This window comes from Pseudophryne corroboree, chromosome 9 (genome assembly GCF_028390025.1).
Source record: "Pseudophryne corroboree isolate aPseCor3 chromosome 9, aPseCor3.hap2, whole genome shotgun sequence".
Lineage (NCBI taxonomy): Eukaryota > Metazoa > Chordata > Amphibia > Anura > Myobatrachidae > Pseudophryne > Pseudophryne corroboree.
Genome location: NC_086452.1, coordinates 424090338 through 424116872, shown reverse-complemented (window position 1 = coordinate 424116872; position 26535 = coordinate 424090338). Strand labels below are relative to the sequence as shown.

General features: G+C 39.6%; 12 pseudogenes; 6 read left to right on the top strand and 6 right to left on the bottom strand.

The window, feature by feature from the left end:
* Nucleotides 1-2203: 2203 nt before the first annotated feature.
* On the bottom strand, nt 2204-2322 carry LOC134963401 (5S ribosomal RNA; annotated as a pseudogene).
* Nucleotides 2323-3836: 1514 nt separating this feature from the next.
* Nucleotides 3837-3954, top strand: LOC134959078 (5S ribosomal RNA; annotated as a pseudogene).
* A 2158-nt stretch (nt 3955-6112) lies between these two features.
* Nucleotides 6113-6231, bottom strand: LOC134964742 (5S ribosomal RNA; annotated as a pseudogene).
* A 1510-nt stretch (nt 6232-7741) lies between these two features.
* On the top strand, nt 7742-7860 carry LOC134964386 (5S ribosomal RNA; annotated as a pseudogene).
* Nucleotides 7861-9671: 1811 nt separating this feature from the next.
* LOC134964779 (5S ribosomal RNA) lies at nt 9672-9790 on the bottom strand (annotated as a pseudogene).
* A 1514-nt stretch (nt 9791-11304) lies between these two features.
* LOC134964385 (5S ribosomal RNA) lies at nt 11305-11423 on the top strand (annotated as a pseudogene).
* Nucleotides 11424-13234: 1811 nt separating this feature from the next.
* On the bottom strand, nt 13235-13353 carry LOC134958965 (5S ribosomal RNA; annotated as a pseudogene).
* Nucleotides 13354-14859: 1506 nt separating this feature from the next.
* LOC134964384 (5S ribosomal RNA) lies at nt 14860-14978 on the top strand (annotated as a pseudogene).
* Nucleotides 14979-18414: 3436 nt separating this feature from the next.
* LOC134964383 (5S ribosomal RNA) lies at nt 18415-18533 on the top strand (annotated as a pseudogene).
* Nucleotides 18534-20344: 1811 nt separating this feature from the next.
* On the bottom strand, nt 20345-20463 carry LOC134964777 (5S ribosomal RNA; annotated as a pseudogene).
* A 1910-nt stretch (nt 20464-22373) lies between these two features.
* Nucleotides 22374-22492, top strand: LOC134963513 (5S ribosomal RNA; annotated as a pseudogene).
* A 3185-nt stretch (nt 22493-25677) lies between these two features.
* LOC134964331 (5S ribosomal RNA) lies at nt 25678-25796 on the bottom strand (annotated as a pseudogene).
* Nucleotides 25797-26535: the final 739 nt, after the last annotated feature.

Sequence of the window (26535 nt, the reverse complement as noted above, 5' to 3'; positions counted from 1 at the left end):
TTACTAGGGAACCCAGAGCAATTGCACGCTACCACTTGGGCACCCAGAACAATGGCACACTAACACTAGGGGATACAGAACAATAGTACACTAACACTAGGGGACCCAGAACAATGGCACAGTACCACTAGGGGCCCCAGAATAATAGACTACCACTTGGGGACCCAGAACAATAGTACACTACCACTAGACTACCAATAAAAATAGTAACCTACCACTAGGAGACCCAGGGAAATTGGAAACCCAGAACAATGGCACATTACAAATAAGGAACCAAAAAGCAATGGCACACTACTACTTAGGAACCCAGACCAATGGTACACTACTACTTGGAGACCCAGAACAATTACTCTCTGCCACAAGGAAACCTAGACCAATGGAACACTACCACTTGGGGACCCAAAACAACAGTACACTACCACTAGAGTACCCAGAAAAATGGCAAACTACCACTTGGGAACCCAGAACAATACCACATTACAAATAAGGACCAAGATCAATGGCACACTACTACTAGGAGACCCAGAGCAATTGCACACTACCACTTGGGCACCCAGAACAATGGTTCACTACCACGTGGATGTGCCTGGGGCTTAGGGAATTTCTCATATGCCACAAAATGGCAAAAGCTTCTGTTCAAAAATCATGCTCCGAAATCAACTTCTGACAACTCCGTTATACATTTTGGGATGGTACCTAAAGTGTAAAGCAGAAATTGGGGCACTATTGGAATTTTTATTTTTGTCCAAAATCGATGGGTCCAGGGATTACGGAATTTCTTATATGCCACAAAAACGGTCCAAGATCCTGTTAAAAAATCATGCAACAAAATCAACTTCTGTCACCTCAGTGATACATTTTGGGATGGTACCTAAAGTTTAAATCAAAACTTGGGGCTCTTTTGGAATTTTAATTTTTGACCAAAATCGATGAGTTCGGGGCTTAGGGAATTTCTCATACGCCACAAAACGGTCCAAGTTCCTGTTCAAAAATCATGCTCCGAAATCAACTTCTGTCACCTCCGTGATACATTTTGGGATGGTACCTTAAGTTTAAAGCAGAAATTGGGGCACTATTGGAATTTTCATTTTTGTCCAAAATCGATGGGTTCGGGGCTTAGGGAATTTCTCATATGCCACAAAACGGACCAATTATCTGTTCAAAAATTTTGCTCCGAAATCAACTTCTGTCACCTTAGTAATACATTTTTGGATGGTACCTAAAGTTAAAAGCAGAAATTGGTGCACTTTTGAAATTTTCATTTTTGACCAAAATCGATGGGTTCGGGGCTTAAGGAATTTCTCATACGCCACAAAACGATCAAAAATCCTATTTAAAAAATCATGCTCCGAAATCAACTTCTGTCATCTCAGTGATACATTTTGGGATGGTACCTAAATTTTAAAGCAGAAATTGGGGCACTTTTGGAATTTTCATGTTTGACCAAAATCGATGGGTCCGACGCTTAGGGAATTTCTCATATGCCACAAAAACGTCAAAGCTTCTGTTCACAAATCATGCTCCAAAATCAACTTCTGTCATCTCAGTGATACATTTTGGGATGGTACCTAAAGTTTAAAGCATAAATTGGGGCACTTTTGGAATTTTAATTCTAGACCAAAATTGATGGGTCCGGGGCTTAGGGAATTTCTCATAGTCGAAAGGTTTAAATCTGCACAGGATGTAACAATTATAGTTAAATGGATGTATAATGTTGTTAAACCAATGTAAGAGCCTACTTTAATAATTAGTTCAGCAAATGGTTGGTGGTGCTCCCGGAAGATAGTTATGACAACTATGAAACAATGGGTGTGGTCTCTTGGGAAGACAAAAGACAAAAAGCAACTCTATGCCTTTTCCAGGGCACACTTGAAAATTGAAAATATGAAAGTATTAAAACATAACTTTTAATATAGTATACTTAAAAAGGACGAGAGCAAGCGTTCATAATTCTGGAGCATTAATGCTCATAGGCATTGATATTCATATAATAGGCGAGATAATGGTATAGGTAAGCGAAAGTAAGTAGTACCTCATTCAAAAAAAAATGTGGTAAAAAAAATATATCCGTATCCTCTTTAATAGAGATTCTCGTGGAATGAGGTCACTCCCTCGGGTCTTATAGAGTCCAATGATTATTGGACCCTAGGGTCAAATTCCTGACCGTGGGTCCTGAAATTGTATTGTGCGTAGGAGAATAAAATACCTACGGTACCTAGTATTCCCTTGTGGTTCCCCAACCAGGTACTGACCAGGCCCTGCAGTGCTTGGCTTCCAAGATCAGATGAGTTTGGGCATACTCAGTGAGGTCTGACCGTAGGTGAATAGGTCTCCTAAGCGCACTGTAGTCCAATTGTGTGGGGACCCACAGGTGTTGGTAAGAAAATAAGTGAGTATTGGGGCTTGTTAATTATCAAATATTATCAAAATAATTTTTGGGGGGCTGTGGCAAAGATATTTAAACTCCCTGGGGTAGTTCTTGTATACAGATACAAAAACACCCAACAAGAAAATATGGGGAGAAAAGGAACAGTAGTCTCACATAGTGCCACTAATTTTCAACCCTTATAGCAATAATAAGAAAAAGGGTTAACAGAAACCACATATGGGTAGCAATGCCAAGTTGTCATAGACAGCAATAGTAATCACAGATATGCAGTTTTCAAAAAATAAAAATAAATAAATAAATTATATATATTTTTTATGATTACCACAAAAATTTGCCAGCAAAATATATAAACCACATACGGTAATATTCAGTGTATTGCCCAATACTGTGGACCCTAGGATTAAATGAATTCTTAAATCATAAATGCATATATCCCTTGTATGAGGATCCTCATATATCCACTCTTATGTTGTAATCCTGCAAAAATATTAACATGCTGTACAAGAAGCCATAGATACTATGAGTGCAAGAGGGAACCAGGGCTCTACCACATCCCTTGTTGGCTGGGTAGTACGTGGTGATTCCTATGGATATAGGGGAGAGAACCTTGGCTGGACAAAGGGACCCTGTTCTCTGGCCGAAGCCGATGCTGACCTTACCCAACCTAGGAGGGATGTTCGTGGGCAAAGGAACGGATTCAGGAGGCGAGGGATGAGGTGCCGACGGCGGCGGTCCGTGCGACCGGAAGTTCGGGCACCGGAACCGGAATTTACGCGCGTTTCGCTCCGAGAGCTTGGTCACATGATCGCTCTTTTTCGTGTTTCGCTCCGAGAGCTCGGTCACATGATCGCCCGATCATGTGTCATAATATCTATGGCTTCTTGTACACCATGTTAATATTTTTGCAGGATTACAACATAAGAGTGGATATATGAGGATCTGCATACAAGGGATATATGCATTTATGATTTAAGAATTCATTTAATCCTAGGGTCCACAGTATTGGGCAATACACTGAATATTACCGTATGTGGTTTATATATTTTGCTGGCAAATTTTTGTGGTAATCATAAAAAAATATATATAATTTATTTTTTTTATTTTTTTGAAAACTGCATATCTGTGATTACTATTGCTGTCTATGACAACTTGGCATTGCTATCCATATGTGGTTTCTGTTAACCCTTTTTCTTATTATTGCTATAAGGGTTGAAAATTAGTGGCACTATGTGATACTACTGTTCCTTTTCTCCCCATATTTTTTTGTTGGGCATTTTTGTATCTGTATACAAGAACTACCCCAGGGAGTTTAAATATCTTTGCCACAGCCCCCCAAAAAATATTTTGATAATATTTGATAATTAACAAGCCCAAATACTCTTATTTTCTTACCAACACCTGTGGGTCCCCACACAATTGGAATACGGTGCGCTTAGGAGACCTATTCACCTACGGTCAGACCGCACTGAGTATGCCCAAACTCGTCTGATCTTGGAAGCCAAGCACTGCAGGGCCTGGTCAGTACCTGGTTGGGAACCACAAGGGAATACTAGGTACCATAGGTATTTTATTCTCCTACGCACAATACAATTTCAGGACCCACGGTCAGGAATTTTACCCTAGGCTCCAATAATCATTGGACTCTATAAGACCCGAGGGAGTGACCTCATTCCACGAGAATCTCTATTAAAGAGGATACGGATATATTTTTTTACCACATTTTGATTTGAATGAGGTACTACTTACTTTTGCTTACCTATACCATTATATCGCCTATTATATGATTATCAATGCCTATGAGCATTAATGCTCCAGAATTCTGAACGCTTGCTCTCGTCCTTTTTAAGTATACTATATTAAAAGTTATGTTTTAATACTTTCATATTTTCAATTTTCAAGTGTGCCCTGGAAAAGGCATATGGTTGCTTTCTGTCTTTTGTCTTCCCAAGAGACCACATCCATTGTTTCGGAATTTCTCATATGCCACAAAATGGTCCAAGCTCCTGTTCAAAAATTATGTTCCGAAACCAACTTCTGTCATCTCAGTGATACATTTTGAAATGGTACCTTAAGTTTAAAGCAGAAATTGGGGAACTTTTGGAATTTTTATTTTTGACCAAAATCGATGGGTTCTAAAATGCCACAAAAAGGTCCAAGCTCCTGTTCAAAAATCATGCTCCGAAATCAACTTCTGTCATCTCAGTGATACATTTTGGGATGGTACCTAAAGTTTAAAGTAGAAATTGAGGCACTTGTAATTTTCATTTTTGACCAAAATCGATGGGTCCGAGGATTAGGGAATTTCTCATACGCCACAAAATGGTCCAAGGTCCTGTTCAAAAATCATGCTCCGAAATCAACTTCTGTCATCTCAGTGATACATTTTGGGATGGTACCTAAAGATTAAAGCAGAAATTGGGGCACTTTTGGAATTTTCATTTTTTACTAAATTTGATGGGTCCGGGGCTTAGGGAATTTCTCATGCACCACAACACGGTCCAAGCTCCTGTTCAAAAATCATGCACCGAAATAAACTTCTGTCATCTCAGTGATATATTTTGGGATGGTACCTAAAGTTTAAAGCATAAATTGGTGCACTTTTGGAATTTTCATTTTTGACCAAAATCGATGGGTCCGGGGCTTAGGGAATTTCTCATATGCCACAACACGGTCCAAGCTCCTGTTCAAAAATCATGCTCCGAAATCAACTTCTGTCATCTCAGTGATACATTTTGGGATGGTACCAAAAGTTTAAAGTAGAAATTGAGGCACTTGTAATTTTCATTTTTGACCAAAATCGATGGGTCCGAGGATTAGGGAATTTCTCATACGCCACAAAATGGTCCAAGGTCCTGTTCAAAAATCATGCTCCGAAATCAACTTCTGTCATCTCAGTGATACATTTTGGGATGGTACCTAAAGATTAAAGCAGAAATTGGGGCACTTTTGGAATTTAAATTTTTTACTAAAATTGGTGGGTGCGGGGATTAGGGAATTTCTCATGCACCACAAAACGGTCCAAGCTCCTGTTCAAAAATCATGCTCCGAAATCAACTTCTGTCATCTCAGTGATACATTTTGGGATGGTACCTAAAGTTTAAAGCAGAAATTGGGGCACTTTTGGAATTTTAATTTTAGACCAAAATCGATGGGTCCGGGGCTTAGAGAATTTCTCATAGTCGAAAGGCTTAAATCTGCACAGGATGTAACAATTATAGTTAAATGGATGTATAATGTTGTTAAACCAACGTAAGAGCCTACTTTAATAATTAGTTCAGCAAATGGTTGGTGGTGCTCCCGGAAGATAGTTATGACAACTATGAAACAATGGGTGTGGTCTCTTGGGAATGCAAAAGACAAAAAGCAACCATATGCTTTTTCCAGGGCACACTTGAAAATTTAAAATATCAAAGTATTAAAACATAACTTTTAATATAGTATACTTAAAAAGGAAGAGAGCAAGCGTTCATAATTCTGGAGCATTAATGCTCATAGGCATTGATATTAATATAATAGGCAAGATAATGGTATAGGTAAGCGAAAGTAAGTAGTACCTCATTCTAAACAATAGGGGGGAAAAAATATATCCGTATCCTCTTTAATAGAGATTCTCATGGAATGAGGTCACTCCCTCGGGTCTTAAAGAGTCCAATGATTATTGGAGCCTAGGGTCAAATTCCTAATCGTGGGTCCTGAAATTGTATTGTGCGTAGGAGAATAAAATACCTACGGTACCTAGTATTCCCTGGTGGTTCCCCAACCTGGTACTGACCAGGCCCCGCAGTGCTTGGCTACCAAGATCAGACGAGTTTGGGCATACTCAGTGCGGTCTGATCGTAGGTGAATAGGTCTGCTGAGCGCACCGTATTCCAATTGTGTGGGGACCCACAGGTGTTGGTAAGAAAATAAGTGAGTATTGGGGCTTGCAAATATTATCAAAATAATTTTTGGGGGGCTGTGGCAAAGATATTTAAACTCCCTGGGGTAGTTCTTGTATACAGATACAAAAACACCCAACAAGAAAATATGGGGAGAAAAGGAACAGTAGTATCACATAGTGCCACTAATTTTCAACCCTTATAGCAATAATAAGAAAAAGGGTTAACAGAAACCACATATGGGTAGCAATGCCAAGTTGTCATAGACAGCAATAGTAATCACAGATATGCAGTTTTCAAAAAAATAAAAATAAAAAAAAATAAATAAATTATATATATTTTTTTATGATTACCACAAAAATTTGCCAGCAAAATATATAAACCACATACTGTAATATTCAGTGTATTGCCCAATACTGTGGACCCTAGGATTAAATGAATTCTTAAATCATAAATGCATATATCCCTTGTATGCAGATCCTCATATATCCACTCTTATGTTGTAATCCTGCAAAAATATTAACATGGTGTACAAGAAGCCATAGATACTATGAGTGCAAGAGGGAACCAGGGCTCTACCACATCCCTTGTTGGCTGGGTAGTACGTGGTGATTCCTATGGATATAGGGGAGAGAACCTTGGCTGGACAAAGGGACCCTGTTCTCTGGCCGAAGCCGATGCTGATCTTACCCAACCTAGGAAGGATGTTCGTGGGCCAAGGGACGGATTCAGGAGCCGAGGGATGAGGTGCTGGCGGCGGCGGTCCGTGCGACCGGATGTTCGGGCACCGGAACCGGAATTTACACGCGTTTCGCTCCGAGAGCTTGGTCACATGATCGCTCTTTTTCGTGTTTCGCTCTGAGAGCTCGGTCACATGATCGCCCGATCATGTGTCATAATATCTATGGCTTCTTGTACACCATGTTAATATTTTTGCAGGATTACAACATAAGAGTGGATATATGAGGATCTGCATACAAGGGATATATGCATTTATGATTTAAGAATTCATTTAATCCTAGGGTCCACAGTATTGGGCAATACACTGAATATTACCGTATGTGGTTTATATATTTTGCTGGCAAATTTTTGTGGTAATCATAAAAAATATATATAATTTTTTTTTTTTTTTTTAAACTGCATATCTGTGATTACTATTGCTGTCTATGACAACTTGGCATTGCTACCCATATGTGGTTTCTGTTAACCCTTTTTCTTTTTATTGCTATAAGGGTTGAAAATTAGTGGCACTATGTGAGACTACTGTTCCTTTTCTCCCCATATTTTTTTGTTGGGCATTTTTGTATCTGTATACAAGAACTACCCCAGGGAGTTTAAATATCTTTGCCACAGCCCCCAAAAAATTAGTTTGATAATATTTGATAATTAACAAGCCCCAATACTCACTTATTTTCTTACCAACACCTGTGGGTCCCCACACAATTGGAATACGGTGCGCTCAGGAGACCTATTCACCTACGGACAGACCGCACTGAGTATGCCCAAACTCGTCTGATCTTGGAAGCCAAGCACTGCAGGGCCTGGTCAGTACCTGGTTGGGGAACCACAAGGGAATACTAGGTACCGTAGGTATTTTATTCTCCTACGCACAATACAATTTCAGGACCCACGGTCAGAAATTTGACCCTAGGCTCCAATAATCATTGGACTCTGTAAGACCCGAGGGAGTGACCTCATTCCACGAGAATCTCTATTAAAGAGGATACGGATATATTTTTTTACCACATTTTGTTTTGAATGAGGTACTACTTACTTTCGCTTACCTATACCATTATATCGCCTATTATATGATTATCAATGCCTACGAGCATTAATGCTCCAGAATTCTGAACGCTTGCTCTCGTCCTTTTTAAGTATACTATATTAAAAGTTATGTTTTAATACTTTCATATTTTCAATTTTCAAGTGTGCCCTGGAAAAGGCATATGGTTGCTTTTTGTCTTTTGTCTTCCCAAGAGACCACACCCATTGTTTCGGAATTTCTCATATGCCACAAAATGGTCCAAGCTACTGTTCAAAAATGATGTTCCGAAATCAACTGCTGTCATCTCAGTGATACATTTTGAAATGGTACCTTAAGTTTAAAGCAGAAATTGGGGAACTTTTGGAATTTTCATTTTTGACCAAAATCGAAGGGTTCTCAAATGCCACAAAATGGTCCAAGCTCCTGTTCAAAAATCATGCTCTGAAATCAACTTCTGTGATCTCAGTGAAACATTTTGGGATGGTACCAAAAGTTTAAAGTAGAAATTGAGGCACTTGGAATTTTCATTTTTGACCAAAATCGATGGGTCCGAGGATTAGGGAATTTCTCATACGCCACAAAATGGTCCAAGCTCCTGTTCAAAAATCATGCTCCGAAATCAACTTCTGTCATCTCAGTGATACATTTTGGGATGGTACCTAAAGATTAAAGCAGAAATTGGGGTACTTTTGGAATTTTAATTTTTGACTAAAATCGATGGGTTCGGGGCTTAAGGAATTTCTCATACTTCACAAAACGGTCAAAAATCCTGTTTAAAAATCATGCTTCGAAATCAACTTCTGTCATCTCAGTGATACATTTTGGGATGGTACCTAAAGTTTAAAGCAGAAATTGGGGCACTTTTGGAATTTTCATGTTTGACAAAATCGATGGGTCTGGGGCTTAGGGAATTTCTCATATGCCACAAAAACGTCAAAGCTTCTGTTCAAAAATCATGCTCCGAAATCAACTTCTGTCATCTCAGTGATACATTTTGGGATGGTACCTAAAGTTTAAAGCATAAATTGGAGCACTTTTGGAATTTTAATTTTAGACCAAAATCGATGGGTCTGGGGCTTAGGGAATTTCTCATAGTCGAAAGGCTTAAATCTGCACAGGATGTAACAATTATAGTTAAATGGATGTATAATGTTGTTAAACCAACGTAAGAGCCTACTTTAATAATTAGTTCAGCAAATGGTTGGTGGGGCTCCCGGAAGATAGTTATGACAACTATGAAACAATGGGTGTGGTCTCTTGGGAAGACAAAAGACAAAAAGCAACCATATGACTTTTCCAGGGCACACTTGAAAATTGAAAATATGAAAGTATTAAAACATAACTTTTAATATAGTATACTTAAAAAGGACGAGAGCAAGCGTTCATAATTCTGGAGCATTAATGCTCATAGGCATTGATATTCATATAATAGGCGAGATAATGGTATAGGTAAGCGAAAGTAAGTAGTACCTCATTCAAAACAAAAGGGGGGAAAAAATATATCCGTATCCTCTTTAATAGAGATACTCATGGAATGAGGTCACTCCCTCGGGTCTTAAAGAGTCCAATGATTATTGGAGCCTAGGGTCAAATTCCTGACCGTGGGTCCTGAAATTGTATTGTGCGTAGGAGAATAAAATACCTACGGTACCTAGTATTCCCTGGTGGTTCCCCAACCTGGTACTGACCAGGCCCTGCAGTGCTTGGCTAGCAAGATCAGACGAGTTTGGGCATACTCAGTGCGGTCTGACCGTAGGTGAATAGGTCTCCTGAGCGCACCGTATTCCAATTGTGTGGGGACCCACAGGTGTTGGTAAGAAAATAAGTGAGTATTGGGGCTTGTTAATTATCAAATATTATCAAAATAATTTTTGGGGGGCTGTGGCAAAGATATTTAAACTCCCTGGGGTAGTTCTTGTATACAGATACAAAAACACCCAACAAGAAAATATGGGGAGAAAAGGAACAGTAGTATCACATAGTGCCACTAATTTTCAACCCTTATAGCAATAATAAGAAAAAGGGTTAACAGAAACCACATATGGGTAGCAATGCCAAGTTGTCATAGACAGCAATAGTAATCACAGATATGCAGTTTTCAAAAAATAAAATAAATAAATAAATTATATATATTTTTTATGATTACCACAAAAATTTGCCAGCAAAATATATAAACCACATACGGTAATATTCAGTGTATTGCCCAATACTGTGGACCCTAGGATTAAATTAATTCTTAAATCATAAATGCATATATCCCTTGTATGCAGATCCTCATATATCCACTCTTATGTTGTAATCCTGCAAAAATATTAACATGGTGTACAAGAAGTCATAGACACTGTGAGTGCAAGAGGGAACCAGGGCTCTACCACATCCCTTGTTGGCTGGGTAGTACGTGGTGATTCCTATGGATATAGGGGAGAGAACCTTGGCTGGACAAAGGGACCCTGTTCTCTGGCCGAAGCCGATGCTGATCTTACCCAACCTAGGAGGGATGTTCGTGGGCCAAGGGATGGATTCAGGAGCCGAGAGATGAGGTGCCGGCGGCGGCGGTCCGTGCGACCGTAAGTTCGGGCACCGGAACCGGGATTAACGCGCGTTTCGCTCCGAGAGCTTGGTCACATGATCGCTCTTTTTCGTGTTTCGCTCTGAGAGCTCGGTCACATGATCGCCCGATCATGTGTCATAATATCTATGGCTTCTTGTACACCATGTTAATATTTTTGCAGGATTACAACATAAGAGTGGATATATGAGGATCTGCATACAAGGGATATATGCATTTATGATTTAAGAATTCATTTAATCCTAGGGTCCACAGTATTGGGCAATACACTGAATATTACCGTATGAGGTTTATATATTTTGCTGGCAAATTTTTGTGGTAATCATAAAAAAAATATATAATTTATTTTTTTATTTTTTTTGAAAACTGCATATCTGTGATTACTATTGCTGTCTATGACAACTTGGCATTGCTACCCATATGTGGTTTCTGTTAACCCTTTTTCTTTTTATTGCTATAAGGGTTGAAAATTAGTGGCACTATGTGAGACTACTGTTCCTTTTCTCCCCATATTTTTTTGTTGGGCATTTTTGTATCTGTATACAAGAACTACCCCAGGGAGTTTAAATATCTTTGCCACAGCCCCCAAAAAATTAGTTTGATAATATTTGATAATTAACAAGCCCCAATGCTCACTTATTTTCTTACCAACACCTGTGGGTCCCCACACAATTGGAATACGGTGCGCTCAGGAGACCTATTCACCTACGGACAGACCGCACTGAGTATGCCCAAACTCGTCTGATCTTGGAAGCCAAGCACTGCAGGGCCTGGTCAGTACCTGGTTGGGGAACCACAAGGGAATACTAGGTACCGTAGGTATTTTATTCTCCTACGCACAATACAATTTCAGGACCCACGGTCAGAAATTTGACCCTAGGCTCCAATAATCATTGGACTCTATAAGACCCGAGGGAGTGACCTCATTCCACGAGAATCTCTATTAAAGAGGATACGGATATATTTTTTTACCACATTTTGTTTTGAATGAGGTACTACTTACTTTCGCTTACCTATACCATTATATCGCCTATTATATGATTATCAATGCCTACGAGCATTAATGCTCCAGAATTCTGAACGCTTGCTCTCGTCCTTTTTAAGTATACTATATTAAAAGTTATGTTTTAATACTTTCATATTTTCAATTTTCAAGTGTGCCCTGGAAAAGGCATATGGTTGCTTTTTGTCTTTTGTCTTCCCAAGAGACCACACCCATTGTTTCGGAATTTCTCATATGCCACAAAATGGTCCAAGCTACTGTTCAAAAATTATGTTCCGAAATCAACTTCTGTCATCTCAGTGATACATTTTGAAATGGTACCTTAAGTTTAAAGCAGAAATTGGGGAACTTTTGGAATTTTCATTTTTGACTAAAATCGATGGGTTCTCAAATGCCACAAAATGGTCCAAGCTCCTGTTCAAAAATCATGCTCCGAAATCAACTTCTGTGATCTCAGTGAAACATTTTGGGATGGTACCAAAAGTTTAAAGTAGAAATTGAGGCACTTGGAATTTTCATTTTTGACCAAAATCGATGGGTCCGAGGATTAGGGAATTTCTCATACGCCACAAAATGGTCCAAGCTCCTGTTCAAAAATCATGCTCCGAAATCAACTTCTGTCATCTCAGTGATACATTTTGGGATGGTACCTAAAGATTAAAGCAGAAATTGGGGCACTTTTGGAATTTTAATTTTTGACTAAAATCGATGGGTCCGGGGCTTAAGGAATTTCTCATACTTCACAAAACGGTCAAAAATCCTGTTTAAAAATCATGCTTCGAAATCAACTTCTGTCATCTCAGTGATACATTTTGGGATGGTACCTAAAGTTTAAAGCAGAAATTGGGGCACTTTTGGAATTTTCATGTTTGACAAAATCGATGGGTCTGGGGCTTAGGGAATTTCTCATATGCCACAAAAACGTCAAAGCTTCTGTTCAAAAATCATGCTCCGAAATCAACTTCTGTCATCTCAGTGATACATTTTGGGATGGTACCTAAAGTTTAAAGCATAAATTGGAGCACTTTTGGAATTTTAATTTTAGACCAAAATCGATGGGTCCGGGGCTTAGGGAATTTCTCATAGTCGAAAGGCTTAAATCTGCACAGGATGTAACAATTATAGTTAAATGGATGTATAATGTTGTTAAACCAACGTAAGAGCCTACTTTAATAATTAGTTCAGCAAATGGTTGGTGGGGCTCCCGGAAGATAGTTATGACAACTATGAAACAATGGGTGTGGTCTCTTGGGAAGACAAAAGACAAAAAGCAACCATATGACTTTTCCAGGGCACACTTGAAAATTGAAAATATGAAAGTATTAAAACATAACTTTTAATATAGTATACTTAAAAAGGACGAGAGCAAGCGTTCATAATTCTGGAGCATTAATGCTCATAGGCATTGATATTCATATAATAGGCGAGATAATGGTATATGTAAGCGAAAGTAAGTAGTACCTCATTCAAAACAAAAGGGGGGAAAAAATATATCCGTATCCTCTTTAATAGAGATACTCATGGAATGAGGTCACTCCCTCGGGTCTTAAAGAGTCCAATGATTATTGGAGCCTAGGGTCAAATTCCTGACCGTGGGTCCTGAAATTGTATTGTGCGTAGGAGAATAAAATACCTACGGTACCTAGTATTCCCTGGTGGTTCCCCAACCTGGTACTGACCAGGCCCTGCAGTGCTTGGCTAGCAAGATCAGACGAATTTGGGCATACTCAGTGCGGTCTGACCGTAGGTGAATAGGTCTCCTGAGCGCACCGTATTCCAATTGTGTGGGGACCCACAGGTGTTGGTAAGAAAATAAGTGAGTATTGGGGCTTGTTAATTATCAAATATTATCAAAATAATTTTTGGGGGGCTGTGGCAAAGATATTTAAACTCCCTGGGGTAGTTCTTGTATACAGAAACAAAAACACCCAACAAGAAAATATGGGGAGAAAAGGAACAGTAGTATCACATAGTGCCACTAATTTTCAACCCTTATAGCAATAATAAGAAAAAGGGTTAACAGAAACCACATATGGGTAGCAATGCCAAGTTGTCATAGACAGCAATAGTAATCACAGATATGCAGTTTTCAAAAAATAAAATAAATAAATAAATTATATATATTTTTTATGATTACCACAAAAATTTGCCAGCAAAATATATAAACCACATACGGTAATATTCAGTGTATTGCCCAATACTGTGGACCCTAGGATTAAATTAATTCTTAAATCATAAATGCATATATCCCTTGTATGCAGATCCTCATATATCCACTCTTATGTTGTAATCCTGCAAAAATATTAACATGGTGTACAAGAAGTCGTAGACACTATGAGTGCAAGAGGGAACCAGGGCTCTACCACATCCCTTGTTGGCTGGGTAGTACGTGGTGATTCCTATGGATATAGGGGAGAGAACCTTGGCTGGACAAAGGGACCCTGTTCTCTGGCCGAAGCCGATGCTGATCTTACCCAACCTAGGAGGGATGTTCGTGGGCCAAGGGATGGATTCAGGAACCGAGAGATGAGGTGCCGGCGGTCCGTGCGACCGGAAGTTCGGGCACCGGAACCGGGATTAACGCGCGTTTCGCTCCGAGAGCTTGGTCACATGATCGCTCTTTTTCGTGTTTCGCTCTGAGAGCTCGGTCACATGATCGCCCGATCATGTGTCATAATATCTATGGCTTCTTGTACACCATGTTAATATTTTTGCAGGATTACAACATGAGTGGATATATGAGGATCTGCATACAAGGGATATATGCATTTATGATTTAAGAATTCATTTAATCCTAGGGTCCACAGTATTGGGCAATACACTGAATATTACCGTATGTGGTTTATATATTTTGCTGGCAAATTTTTGTGGTAATCATAAAAAATATATATAATTTATTTTTTTATTTTTTTTGAAAACTGCATATCTGTGATTACTATTGCTGTCTATGACAACTTGGCATTGCTACCCATATGTGGTTTCTGTTAACCCTTTTTCTTTTTATTGCTATAAGGGTTGAAAATTAGTGGCACTATGTGAGACTACTGTTCCTTTTCTCCCCATATTTTTTTGTTGGGCATTTTTGTATCTGTATACAAGAACTACCCCAGGGAGTTTAAATATCTTTGCCACAGCCCCCAAAAAATTAGTTTGATAATATTTGATAATTAACAAGCCCCAATACTCACTTATTTTCTTACCAACACCTGTGGGTCCCCACACAATTGGAATACGGTGCGCTCAGGAGACCTATTCACCTACGGACAGACCGCACTGAGTATGCCCAAACTCGTCTGATCTTGGAAGCCAAGCACTGCAGGGCCTGGTCAGTACCTGGTTGGGGAACCACAAGGGAATACTAGGTACCGTAGGTATTTTATTCTCCTACGCACAATACAATTTCAGGACCCACGGTCAGAAATTTGACCCTAGGCTCCAATAATCATTGGACTCTATAAGACCCGAGGGAGTGACCTCATTCCACGAGAATCTCTATTAAAGAGGATACGGATATATTTTTTTACCACATTTTGTTTTGAATGAGGTACTACTTACTTTCGCTTACCTATACCATTATATCGCCTATTATATGATTATCAATGCCTACGAGCATTAATGCTCCAGAATTCTGAACGCTTGCTCTCGTCCTTTTTAAGTATACTATATTAAAAGTTATGTTTTAATACTTTCATATTTTCAATTTTTAAGTGTGCCCTGGAAAAGGCATATGGTTGCTTTTTGTCTTTTGTCTTCCCAAGAGACCACACCCATTGTTTCAGAATTTCTCATATGCCACAAAATGGTCCAAGCTACTGTTCAAAAATGATGTTCCGAAATCAACTTCTGTCATCTCAGTGATACATTTTGAAATGGTACCTTAAGTTTAAAGCAGAAATTGGGGAACTTTTGGAATTTTCATTTTTGACTAAAATCGATGGGTTCTCAAATGCCACAAAATGGTCCAAGCTCCTGTTCAAAAATCATGCTCCGAAATCAACTTCTGTGATCTCAGTGAAACATTTTGGGATGGTACCAAAAGTTTAAAGTAGAAATTGAGGCACTTGGAATTTTCATTTTTGACCAAAATCGATGGGTCCGAGGATTAGGGAATTTCTCATACGCCACAAAATGGTCCAAGCTCCTGTTCAAAAATCATGCTCCGAAATCAACTTCTGTCATCTCAGTGATACATTTTGGGATGGTACCTAAAGATTAAAGCAGAAATTGGGGCACTTTTGGAATTTTAATTTTTGACTAAAATCGATGGGTCCGGGGCTTAAGGAATTTCTCATACTTCACAAAACGGTCAAAAATCCTGTTTAAAAATCATGCTTCGAAATCAACTTCTGTCATCTCAGTGATACATTTTGGGATGGTACCTAAAGTTTAAAGCAGAAATTGGGGCACTTTTGGAATTTTCATGTTTGACAAAATCGATGGGTCTGGGGCTTAGGGAATTTCTCATATGCCACAAAAACGTCAAAGCTTCTGTTCAAAAATCATGCTCCGAAATCAACTTCTGTCATCTCAGTGATACATTTTGGGATGGTACCTAAAGTTTAAAGCATAAATTGGAGCACTTTTGGAATTTTAATTTTAGACCAAAATCGATGGGTCCGGGGCTTAGGGAATTTCTCATAGTCGAAAGGCTTAAATCTGCACAGGATGTAACAATTATAGTTAAATGGATGTATAATGTTGTTAAACCAACGTAAGAGCCTACTTTAATAATTAGTTCAGCAAATGGTTGGTGGGGCTCCCGGAAGATAGTTATGACAACTATGAAACAATGGGTGTGGTCTCTTGGGAAGACAAAAGACAAAAAGCAACCATATGACTTTTCCAGGGCACACTTGAAAATTGAAAATATGAAAGTATTAAAACATAACTTTTAATATAGTATACTTAAAAAGGACGAGAGCAAGCGTTCATAATTCTGGAGCATTAATGCTCATAGGCATTGATATTCATATAATAGGCGAGATAATGGTATATGTAAGCGAAAGTAAGTAGTACCTCATTCAAAACAAAAGGGGGGAAAAAATATATCCGTATCCTCTTTAATAGAGATACTCATGGAATGAGGTCACTCCCTCGGGTCTTAAAGAGTCCAATGATTATTGGAACCTAGGGTCAAATTCCTGACCGTGGGTCCTGAAATTGTATTGTGCGTAGGAGAATAAAATACCTACGGTACCTAGTATTCCCTGGTGGTTCCCCAACCTGGTACTGACCAGGCCCTGCAGTGCTTGGCTAGCAAGTTCAGACGAGTGTGGGCATACTCAGTGCGGTCTGACCGTAGGTGAATAGGTCTCCTGAGCGCACCGTATTCCAATTGTGTGGGGACCCACAGGTGTTGGTAAGAAAATAAGTGAGTATTGGGGCTTGTTAATTATCAAATATTATCAAAATAATTTTTGGGGGGCTGTGGCAAAGATATTTAAACTCCCTGGGGTAGTTCTTGTATACAGATACAAAAACACCCAACAAGAAAATATGGGGAGAAAAGGAACAGTAGTATCACATAGTGCCACTAATTTTCAACCCTTATAGCAATAATAAGAAAAAGGGTTAACAGAAACCACATATGGGTAGCAATGCCAAGTTGTCATAGACAGCAATAGTAATCACAGATATGCAGTTTTCAAAAAATAAAATAAATAAATAAATTATATATATTTTTTATGATTACCACAAAAATTTGCCAGCAAAATATATAAACCACATACGGTAATATTCAGTGTATTGCCCAATACTGTGGACCCTAGGATTAAATTAATTCTTAAATCATAAATGCATATATCCCTTGTATGCAGATCCTCATATATCCACTCTTATGTTGTAATCCTGCAAAAATATTAACATGGTGTACAAGAAGTCATAGACACTATGAGTGCAAGAGGGAACCAGGGCTCTACCACATCCCTTGTTGGCTGGGTAGTACGTGGTGATTCCTATGGATATAGGGGAGAGAACCTTGGCTGGACAAAGGGACCCTGTTCTCTGGCCGAAGCCGATGCTGATCTTACCCAACCTAGGAGGGATGTTCGTGGGCCAAGGGATGGATTCAGGAACCGAGAGATGAGGTGCCGGCGGTCCGTGCGACCGGAAGTTCGGGCACCGGAACCGGGATTAACGCGCGTTTCGCTCCGAGAGCTTGGTCACATGATCGCTCTTTTTCGTGTTTCGCTCTGAGAGCTCGGTCACATGATCGCCCGATCATGTGTCATAATATCTATGGCTTCTTGTACACCATGTTAATATTTTTGCAGGATTACAACATGAGTGGATATATGAGGATCTGCATACAAGGGATATATGCATTTATGATTTAAGAATTCATTTAATCCTAGGGTCCACAGTATTGGGCAATACACTGAATATTACCGTATGTGGTTTATATATTTTGCTGGCAAATTTTTGTGGTAATCATAAAAAATATATATAATTTATTTTTTTATTTTTTTTGAAAACTGCATATCTGTGATTACTATTGCTGTCTATGACAACTTGGCATTGCTACCCATATGTGGTTTCTGTTAACCCTTTTTCTTTTTATTGCTATAAGGGTTGAAAATTAGTGGCACTATGTGAGACTACTGTTCCTTTTCTCCCCATATTTTTTTGTTGGGCATTTTTGTATCTGTATACAAGAACTACCCCAGGGAGTTTAAATATCTTTGCCACAGCCCCCAAAAAATTAGTTTGATAATATTTGATAATTAACAAGCCCCAATACTCACTTATTTTCTTACCAACACCTGTGGGTCCCCACACAATTGGAATACGGTGCGCTCAGGAGACCTATTCACCTACGGACAGACCGCACTGAGTATGCCCAAACTCGTCTGATCTTGGAAGCCAAGCACTGCAGGGCCTGGTCAGTACCTGGTTGGGGAACCACAAGGGAATACTAGGTACCGTAGGTATTTTATTCTCCTACGCACAATACAATTTCAGGACCCACGGTCAGAAATTTGACCCTAGGCTCCAATAATCATTGGACTCTATAAGACCCGAGGGAGTGACCTCATTCCACGAGAATCTCTATTAAAGAGGATACGGATATATTTTTTTACCACATTTTGTTTTGAATGAGGTACTACTTACTTTCGCTTACCTATACCATTATATCGCCTATTATATGATTATCAATGCCTACGAGCATTAATGCTCCAGAATTCTGAACGCTTGCTCTCGTCCTTTTTAAGTATACTATATTAAAAGTTATGTTTTAATACTTTCATATTTTCAATTTTCAAGTGTGCCCTGGAAAAGGCATATGGTTGCTTTTTGTCTTTTGTCTTCCCAAGAGACCACACCCATTGTTTCGGAATTTCTCATATGCCACAAAATGGTCCAAGCTACTGTTCAAAAATGATGTTCCGAAATCAACTTCTGTCATCTCAGTGATACATTTTGAAATGGTACCTTAAGTTTAAAGCAGAAATTGGGGAACTTTTGGAATTTTCATTTTTGACCAAAATCGATGGGTTCTCAAATGCCACAAAATGGTCCAAGCTCCTGTTCAAAAATCATGCTCCGAAATCAACTTCTGTGATCTCAGTGAAACATTTTGGGATGGTACCAAAAGTTTAAAGTAGAAATTGAGGCACTTGGAATTTTCATTTTTGACCAAAATCGATGGGTCCGAGGATTAGGGAATTTCTCATACGCCACAAAATGGTCCAAGCTCCTGTTCAAAAATCATGCTCCGAAATCAACTTCTGTCATCTCAGTGATACATTTTGGGATGGTACCTAAAGATTAAAGCAGAAATTGGGGCACTTTTGGAATTTTAATTTTTGACTAAAATCGATGGGTCCGGGGCTTAAGGAATTTCTCATACTTCACAAAACGGTCAAAAATCCTGTTTAAAAATCATGCTTCGAAATCAACTTCTGTCATCTCAGTAATACATTTTGGGATGGTACCTAAAGTTTAAAGCAGAAATTGGGGCACTTTTGGAATTTTCATGTTTGACAAAATCGATGGGTCTGGGGCTTAGGGAATTTCTCATATGCCACAAAAACGTCAAAGCTTCTGTTCAAAAATCATGCTCCGAAATCAACTTCTGTCATCTCAGTGATACATTTTGGGATGGTACCTAAAGTTTAAAGCATAAATTGGAGCACTTTTAGAATTTTAATTTTAGACCAAAATCGATGGGTCCGGGGCTTAGGGAATTTCTCATAGTCGAAAGGCTTAAATCTGCACAGGATGTAACAATTATAGTTAAATGGATGTATAATGTTGTTAAACCAACGTAAGAGCCTACTTTAATAATTAGTTCAGCAAATGGTTGGTGGGGCTCCCGGAAGATAGTTATGACAACTATGAAACAATGGGTGTGGTCTCTTGGGAAGACAAAAGACAAAAAGCAACCATATGACTTTTCCAGGGCACACTTGAAAATTGAAAATATAAAAGTATTAAAACATAACTTTTAATATAGTATACTTAAAAAGGACGAGAGCAAGCGTTCATAATTCTGGAGCATTAATGCTCATAGGCATTGATATTCATATAATAGGCGAGATAATGGTATAGGTAAGCGAAAGTAAGTAGTACCTCATTCAAAACAAAAGGGGGGAAAAAATATATCCGTATCCTCTTTAATAGAGATACTCATGGAATGAGGTCACTCCCTCGGGTCTTAAAGAGTCCAATGATTATTGGAGCCTAGGGTCAAATTCCTGACCGTGGGTCCTGAAATTGTATTGTGCGTAGGAGAATAAAATACCTACGGTACCTAGTATTCCCTGGTGGTTCCCCAACCTGGTACTGACCAGGCCCTGCAGTGCTTGGCTAGCAAGATCAGACGAGTTTGGGCATACTCAGTGCGGTCTGACCGTAGGTGAATAGGTCTCCTGAGCGCACCGTATTCCAATTGTGTGGGGACCCACAGGTGTTGGTAAGAAAATAAGTGAGTATTGGGGCTTGTTAATTATCAAATATTATCAAAATAATTTTGGGGGGCTGTGGCAAAGATATTTAAACTCCCTGGGGTAGTTCTTGTATACAGATACAAAAACACCCAACAAGAAAATATGGGGAGAAAAGGAACAGTAGTATCACATAGTGCCACTAATTTTCAACCCTTATAGCAATAATAAGAAAAAGGGTTAACAGAAACCACATATGGGTAGCAATGCCAAGTTGTCATAGACAGCAATAGTAATCACAGATATGCAGTTTTCAAAATAAAAATAAAAATAAATAAATAAAAATAAATTAAATTATATATATTTTTTATGATTACCACAAAAATTTGCCAGCAAAATATATAAACCACATACGGTAATATTCAGTGTATTGCCCAATACTGTGGACTCCAGGATTAAATTAATTCTTAAATCATAAATGCATATATCCCTTGTATGCAGATCCTCATATATCCACTCTTATGTTGTAATCCTGCAAAAATATTAACATGGTGTACAAGAAGTCATAGATGCTATGAGTGCAAGAGGGAACCAGGGCTCTACCACATCCCTTGTTGGCTGGGTAGTACGTGGTGATTCCTATGGATATAGGGGAGAGAACCTTGGCTGGACAAAGGGACCCTGTTCTCTGGCCGAAGCCGATGCTGATCTTACCCAACCTAGAAGGGATGTTCGTGGGCCAAGGGACAGATTCAGGAGCCGAGGGATGAGGTGCCGGCGGCGGTCCGTGCGACCGGAAGTTCGGGCACCGGAACCGGAATTTACGCGCGTTTTGCTCCGAGAGCTTGGTCACATGATCGCTCTTTTTCGTGTTTCGCTCCGAGAGCTCGGTCACATGATCGCCCGATCATGTGTCATAATATCTATGGCTTCTTGTACACCATGTTAATATTTTTGCAGGATTACAACATAAGAGTGGATCTGCATACAAGGGATATATGCATTTAACATGGTGTACAAGAAGCCATAGATATTATGACACATGATCGGGCGATCATGTGACCGAGTGCCCGAACTTCCGGTCGCACGGACCGCCGCCGCCGGCACCTCATCTCTCGGCTCCTGAATCCATCCCTTGGCCCACGAACATCCCTCCTAGGTTGGGTAAGATCAGCATCGGCTTCGGCCAGAGAACAGGGTCCCTTTGTCCAGCCAAGGTTCTCTCCCCTATATCCATAGGAATCACCACGTACTACCCAGCCAACAAGGGATGTGGTAGAGCCCTGGTTCCCTCTTGCACTCATAGTGTCTATGACTTCTTGTACACCATGTTAATATTTTTGCAGGATTACAACATAAGAGTGGATATATGAGGATCTGCATACAAGGGATATATGCATTTATGATTTAAGAATTAATTTAATCCTAGGGTCCACAGTATTGGGCAATACACTGAATATTACCGTATGTGGTTTATATATTTTGCTGGCAAATTTTTGTGGTAATCATAAAAAATATATATAATTTATTTTTTTATTTTTTTTGAAAACTGCATATCTGTGATTACTATTGCTGTCTATGACAACTTGGCATTGCTACCCATATGTGGTTTCTGTTAACCCTTTTTCTTATTATTGCTATAAGGGTTGAAAATTAGTGGCACTATGTGATACTACTGTTCCTTTTCTCCCCATATTTTTTTGTTGGGCATTTTTGTATCTGTATACAAGAACTACCCCAGGGAGTTTAAATATCTTTGCCACAGCCCCTAAAAAATTATTTTGATAATATTTGATAATTAGCAAGCCCCAATACTCTTATTTTCTTACCAACACCTGTGGGTCCCCACACAATTGGAATACAGTGCGCTCAGGAGACCTATTCACCTACGGTCAGACCGCACTGAGTATGCCCAAACTCGTCTGATCTTGGAAGCCAAGCACTGCAGGGCCTGGTCAGTACCTGGTTGGGGAACCACAAGGGAATACTAGGTACCGTAGGTATTTTATTCTCCTACGCACAATACAATTTCAGGACCCACGGTCAGGAATTTGACCCTAGGCTCCAATAATCATTGGACTCTATAAGACCCGAGGGAGTGACCTCATTCCACGAGAATCTCTATTAAAGAGGATACGGATATATTTTTTTACCACATTTTGTTTTGAATGAGGTACTACTTACTTTCGCTTACCTATACCATTATATCGCCTATTATATGATTATCAATGCCTATGAGCATTAATGCTCCAGAATTCTGAACGCTTGCTCTCGTCCTTTTTAAGTATACTATATTAAAAGTTATGTTTTAATACTTTCATATTTTCAATTTTCAAGTGTGCCCTGGAAAAGGCATATGGTTGCTTTTTGTCTTTTGTCTTCCCAAGAGACCACACCCATTGTTTCGGAATTTCTCATATGCCACAAAATGGTCCAAGCTCCTGTTCAAAAATGATGTTCCGAAATCAACTTCTGTCATCTCAGTGATACATTTTGAAATGGTACCTTAAGTTTAAAGCAGAAATTGGGGAACTTTTGGAATTTTCATTTTTGACCAAAATCGATGGGTTCTCAAATGCCACAAAATGGTCCAAGCTCCTGTTCAAAAATCATTGTCAGACTTGGTTTTGTCTGTGTCCCCGGAGGGGGCGCTAGTGGGTCAGTGGAGGTAGGAGGGAGAAAGTGAGGAGGCTGGATTAAGTTTCTGCGCATGGGCGCAATAATATTTATTAAACAGAAAGTTCACAACGGCAGAGAAAATAAACGATAAGAAATGCAAATGTCAATAGTGCAGCGTGGAAGCTGAAAGTCTATGGCAACAGAAATATGGCAAATGGATAAATGGTAACTGATGAATGATGACTGGTAAATAATAATAACTGATGAATGTAACTGGTGAATGATAACTTGGTAGAAGATAATCTGGTATGGGAACCAGAGCCGTTTAAAACGTGGAGCCAGCAGAGATGGTAATGAATGGCAAACCTGGTAGCAGAGGCAGGAGACTGACAATGTCCACAGTGCAGGTGATGAGGCACTAGCAGCAAGCAAGCAAGCTGCATCACAGGTGGGGAGATGGAACACACCTGGAGTCAGTCTCTACTGCTTAGGCTGAAGCACACTGAGATGATGATTAGTGTGAAGCCTGTAAACAGAAGCAGGTGTTGCTGAGGCTTGTAGTTCCACAGAGCTGTGAAAGATAACCAGGAGCACAGAGTCTCAGGTAGATGACCAGGAACGCGGAGGAACAGGTAGGTATCCAGGAACACGGAGGAACAGGAACCAGATCCAGACACATGGGTCGCAGGAGTGACACAAAGTTCAGGATGCCTGCAGACTGATCCTGCAGCTCCTGATATACCCCCTGATGTGCAGTCATTGGTGGGAGTGATGAAAGTAAGTGCGGCCAAGCACCGGATTGGCCGCCGTGCTCTGACCGATGGAGACTGTCATGGCGGCGCCCATGCCGCGGCTTAACGGGAACGCGGCGTGCTACACGCCCGCTGTCACAGGAGCGCTCCCAGGCCCAGGATGACGTCTGATGGCAGAGGTGCGGATGGCAGTGGAACGCAGGGACCCTGGACGGAGTCCGCACCGGCGGACAGATGTGACCATGGTGAGTCGATTCCTGACAATCATGCTCCGAAATCAACTTCTGTGATCTCAGTGATACATTTTGGGATGGTACCTAAAGTTTAAAGTAGAAATTGAGGCACTTGGAATTTTCATTTTTGACCAAAATCGATGGGTCTGAGGCTTAGGGAATGTCTCATACGCCACAAAATGGTCCAAGCTCCTGTTCAAAAATCATGCTCCGAAATCAACTTCTGTGATCTCAGTGATACATTTTGGGATGGTACCTAAAGATGAAAGCAGAAATTGGGGCACTTTTGGAATTTAAATTTTTGACTAAAATTGGTGGGTCCGGGGCTTAGGGAATTTCTCATGCACCACAACACGGTCCAAGCTCCTGTTCAAAAATCATGCTCCGAAATCAACTTCTGTCATCTCAGTGATACATTTTGGGATAGTACCAAAAGTTTAAAGTAGAAATTGAGGCAATTGGAATTTTCATTTTTGACGAAAATCGATGGGTCCGAGGATTAGGGAATTTCTCATACGCCATAAAATGGTCCAAGCTCCTGTTCAAAAATCATGCTCCGAAATCAACTTCTGTCATCTCAGTGATACATTTTGGGATGGTACCTGAAGATTAAAGCATAAATTGGTGCACTTTTGGAATTTTCATTTTTGACCAAAATCGATGGGTCCGGGGCTTAAGGAATTTCTCATACGCCACAAAACGGTCAAAAATCCTGTTTAAAAATCATGCTCCGAAATCAACTTCTGTCATCTCAGTGATACATTTTGGGATGGTACCTAAAGTTTAAAGCAGAAATTGGGGCACTTTTGGAATTTTCATGTTTGACAAAATCGATGGTGCCGGGGCTTAGGGAATTTCTCATATGCCTCAAAAACGTCAAAGCTTCTGTTCAAAAATCATGCTCCGAAATCAACTTCTGTCATCTCAGTGATACATTTTGGGATGGTACCTAAAGTTTAAAGCATAAATTGGGGCACTTTTGGAATTTTAATTTTAGACCAAAATCGATGGGTCCGGGGCTTAGGGAATTTCTCATAGTCGAAAGGCTTAAATCTGCACAGGATGTAACAATTATAGTTAAATGGATGTATAATGTTGTTTAACCAATGTAAGAGCCTACTTTAATAATTAGTTCAGCAAATGGTTGGTGGTGCTCCCGGAAGATAGTTATGACAACTATGAAACAATGGGTGTGGTCTCTTGGGAATAGAAAAGACAAAAAGCAACCATATGCCTTTTCCAGGGCACACTTGAAAATTGAAAATATCAAAGTATTAAAACATAACTTTTAATATAGTATACTTAAAAAGGACAAGAGCAAGCGTTCATAATTCTGGAGCATTAATGCTCATAGGCATTGATATTCATATAATAGGCGAGATAATGGTATAGGTAAGCGAAAGTAAGTAGTACCTCATTCAAAACAAAATGTGGTAAAAAAAATATATCCGTATCCTCTTTAATAGAGATTCTCGTGGAATGAGGTCACTCCCTCGGGTCTTATAGAGTCCAATGATTATTGGACCCTAGGGTCAAATTCCTGACCGTGGGTCCTGAAATTGTATTGTGCGTAGGAGAATAAAATACCTATGGTACCTAGTATTCCCTTGTGGTTCCCCAACCAGGTACTGACCAGGCCCTGCAGTGCTTGGCTTCCAAGATCAGATGAGTTTGGGCATACTCAGTGAGGTCTGACCGTAGGTGAATAGGTCTCCTAAGCGCACCGTATTCCAATTGTGTGGGGACCCACAGGTGTTGGTAAGAAAATAAGTGAGTATTGGGGCTTGTTAATTATCAAATATTATCAAAATAATTTTTGGGGGGCTGTGGCAAAGATATTTAAACTCCCTGGGGTAGTTCTTGTATACAGATACAAAAACACCCAACAAGAAAATATGGGGAGAAAAGGAACAGTAGTATCACATAGTGCCACTAATTTTCAACCCTTATAGCAATAATAAGAAAAAGGGTTAACAGAAACCACATATGGGTAGCAATGCCAAGTTGTCATAGACAGCAATAGTAATCACAGATATGCAGTTTTCAAAAAATAAAAATAAATAAATAAATTATATATATTTTTTATGATTACCACAAAAATTTGCCAGCAAAATATATAAACCACATACGGTAATATTCAGTGTATTGCCCAATACTGTGGACCCTAGGATTAAATTAATTCTTAAATCATAAATGCATATATCCCTTGTATGCAGATCCTCATATATCCACTCTTATGTTGTAATCCTGCAAAAATATTAACATGGTGTACAAGAAGTCATAGACACTATGAGTGCAAGAGGGAACCAGGGCTCTACCACATCCCTTGTTGGCTGGGTAGTACGTGGTGATTCCTATGGATATAGGGGAGAGAATCTTGGCTGGACAAAGGGACCCTGTTCTCTGGCCGAAGCCGATGCCGATCTTACCCAACCTAGGAGG